The sequence below is a fragment of the Egretta garzetta genome, unplaced genomic scaffold (assembly GCF_000687185.1).
Source record: "Egretta garzetta isolate BGI_Z169 unplaced genomic scaffold, ASM68718v1 scaffold7, whole genome shotgun sequence".
Taxonomy (NCBI): domain Eukaryota; kingdom Metazoa; phylum Chordata; class Aves; order Pelecaniformes; family Ardeidae; genus Egretta; species Egretta garzetta.
This window is the reverse complement of record NW_009260350.1, coordinates 1205569-1208470: the sequence shown is the minus strand read 5'-3', so window position 1 is coordinate 1208470 and position 2902 is coordinate 1205569.

The window sequence follows — 2902 nt, the reverse complement described above, 5'->3', positions numbered from 1 at the left end:
TGAGGGGCCGGGCCTGGGCCTGTAGTAGCCTCAGGTGTGTGAGGGGCCGGGCCTGGGCCTGTAGTAGCCTCAGGTGTGTGAGGGGCCAGGGCCGGGCCTGTAGTAGCCTCAGGTGTGTGAGGGGCCAGGGCCAGACCTGGGCCTGTAGTAGCCTCAGGTGTGTGAGGGGGTGGTGTCAGGGCCCAGTAAAAAGGCAGCTCTGAGGATGTCACCACCTGCTGCTGAGGTTGGGTGACAATGACTGCGTGCCCTGGGGCAGGAGGAGATTTGTAGCAACCAAAAAAAGAGAAGGTCTGACTTAACAGTGGTGTGCCTTAAGGAGGAAAGGCCTCAAAGGAGAACAAGGAGCTTTAGTAGTGGCTAAGAGGTACAGATTAGGAAGAGCTCAGAGCAGAGACAGGGTAAGGTGATTTAATGCTGTTTATACCACATTCTGTGGTTCTCTACAGCTTCAAATCTAGAGGCAAATGCTCCTTCATCACTGTAAAGGCTTGCAGTAGCTTACTCTTTGATAGTGGGGTGTTTTTTTTTTAATTACTTTTTTGCTCAACAAAACTGAAGGAGCAGAGCTTTATCTTCTGTCAGTACCTCATGCAACTTTATTTTACTAACTGTTTCTGCCAGCTGTTCTCCTTTTGAGCTTTCTTCTAGCACCATCATTGTACAGCCCTTTGAAACTAAAGGTACAGAAACTTGAAAGCTATGTGTTCTAGGCTGAGGGTGTTGGTATGTGTTTTGTTCTTCAAAGGCCAAGGTACTATGTTACAGGTTTTCCTATTGCAGTCATCTAATTAATACAATAAATGAGTTGCCATGATCTCTGTTTATAAGATGAGCTTTGTCGCCTTTTTTTTCCTCTACTTCTTACAAACGGCAAGAAAACTACAGTGATTTCTGTGTCAGCTACTCTCTGAATAGCTGATGCTGACAAAGCAGGAGGCAGAAATCGTTCTTCAAACTGAGTGAATGTATGTAAAACAATAAACGAGTCGTGATGAGAAAAACAGCTTTGATGAAAACATGAGCCAAGAACAACAGCTTGACAGAGAAGTTTAAACTTTCCCTGATAGCTCTTTGGGGCGTAGACAGTTAAGTTTCTGCATTTGTAAGGGAAACATGGCATTCCTTAAAGCTGAACCTCCTCCCTTGGGTTCCCGCTGAATGCCTGAGAGATGACAGTAGAGGGTGTCTCCAGAAGGCTAATATTAAACATGAGGAATTAGTACAGAGGGAGCAACAGCAAGTGAGATTCCAGTTTTGACCACAGAATGAGCTAAAAAATTTTGCATCAGCAGCTGTGTGCAGTTTCTTACTCATTGGCTGCACACAGCTCCTTCTGTTCAAAGGGTTCTTGTGTGCCCTCATATTAGTAAATGCACTTGCCCTTTGTATGGTGTGTGAGAGGCGGGCTGCTCTTAAAGGATAAATTGGTTTTGGACAAAGTGCTGAGGCAGTGTAGTGTGGGATAAATTAACCTTGGAAGGGGCAGCCTTGGCTCAGACTTGCTTGCAGCTGGTTTGCTATCCATGGCAGCACAAACCAGGCTCGCAGGGAAGATGGTGGACTAAATGTGTGGGCAGGTAGAAGAGATGCAGACAGGAAAGGGGGGGAAAATAGTGTTTATAAAGGTTTAAGGGGGCTCTGGTTAGTCCTGAGAAGGGGCTTTAGCCAGTCCCATCTCTATTTTTAACTCTGTGACTGTATGACTTCAGGAAAGTTATCTGAACAATTCAAGCCAGGCACAAGTCTGTGGGGAGAGGACAAACCTCTTGGCACTGGGTGCAGCCTGAGCACCCAGTCAGCTCACGCGATGTGACAGCCACCACCACACCCTTTCCTCTTTGCCCTGCAGCCACGGGCAGCCCTGCCAGCTACTGCTGCCCCGAGGAAGGTAGAAAGATTGCTTTCCGAGATGCTGATAACCCCCAGCACCCGCATTACTTGGCAACGGAGAGGTGGTGGGCAGCTCTAGTGTTAGATCTCCCACATGCCCAGCCCAACGCCCTCCAATGGGACATGGAGCTCTGGGAACTGCTCTCGATAGTGTTGACTTTTAGCTGTGTCTCAGCCTCATCTCCTGTAAAAGGTAATATTTACTTATGTAAAAAGGTATTGGGAGTGCTTTGCATGGGTGTTCCGAGTTAAAAATTGTCAGTCAGGGCAAACAGATCTTTGGGGTGAGCTACAGGAAAGCAAAGCGCGTACACTGTTATTACAGTTCTTTTTGTAACAAAGAGTGTGACCTGGCGCTCCTCTCAGCTGCCGAACGCCTGGTTCAGCAAGTTTAAGAAAGTGCTGCACTGTTTTGAGTTCAGGCCTCCTTTAGATAAAACCTGTTCCGTTTCCTTTCTCTTGGCGAGATGTTCATGGTATCTCAGTGAGTCGGTAAGTTGTGTTAGAGGAATTCACCTCACAACTGTCAAGTGTTTAGTATGGCTCTGCTGGAGGCAATGAGACTAATTAGTTCTTCCCAGGTGACTTACAGAAAAGGGTGAAAAGAGAGATTTAGCCTAAAATATCAATGAGAGGCATTTTCATAGGGAGTGGGATTCTGTATTTAATGGCTCCCACACATGAATCTCGCTGTGGGATCTTGGTCCTTAGTTTTCTAGCAGTGTCTAGTTGGGAGGATAACCTGTACCCGGCAGGTGCGACACATTCGTAATGGCTTTGGACACTTGTTCTGTGAAAGCTGCTGCTTCCTGGCGTGAAGCAACCGCTCCAGCTGGGTGAAGGCGGGATCGCGGGACGTGCTCACTCGCTGCCCGGCTGCACGGGTGTGTCACGGCAGACAGGGCCAGCCTGGCGGCACAAAGGGAGAACGCGGCGCTCCGGAGGTCCAGGCAGAGCCCGCTTTCCCCCCGCAAAGTCCCTGAGGAGCGAAGCCTGCCGGACGCAGCCC